Source organism: Apaloderma vittatum, unplaced genomic scaffold (genome assembly GCF_000703405.1).
Source record: "Apaloderma vittatum isolate BGI_N311 unplaced genomic scaffold, ASM70340v1 scaffold20047, whole genome shotgun sequence".
Classification (NCBI taxonomy): Eukaryota; Metazoa; Chordata; class Aves; order Trogoniformes; family Trogonidae; genus Apaloderma; species Apaloderma vittatum.
Genome location: NW_009728063.1, coordinates 1 through 278, shown reverse-complemented (window position 1 = coordinate 278; position 278 = coordinate 1).

Sequence of the window (278 nt, the reverse complement as noted above, 5' to 3'; positions counted from 1 at the left end):
AAAAGTCCTTCCTGGTAGTCAACGTGCTCTCATGGCTCCTCTCCTGCCTGATGTGGACCTGGTCCTGAAGATCCACTTCAGAGTCCCCCCACATTATTTCGGTGGGGTGGGGAGCGAGATGGGTTATACCCAGACTTCTCTGAGGTGTTATTAGGGGTGAGGCTGAGCAGGGAGTCCCCAGTCATTCATGGGCACGGGTGACCCCAACCTCAATTCGAAAACACCAGGAACAAACCACCAAGGAGCTGGGCTGGGGAAGTCATTTTCCATGATCCTCT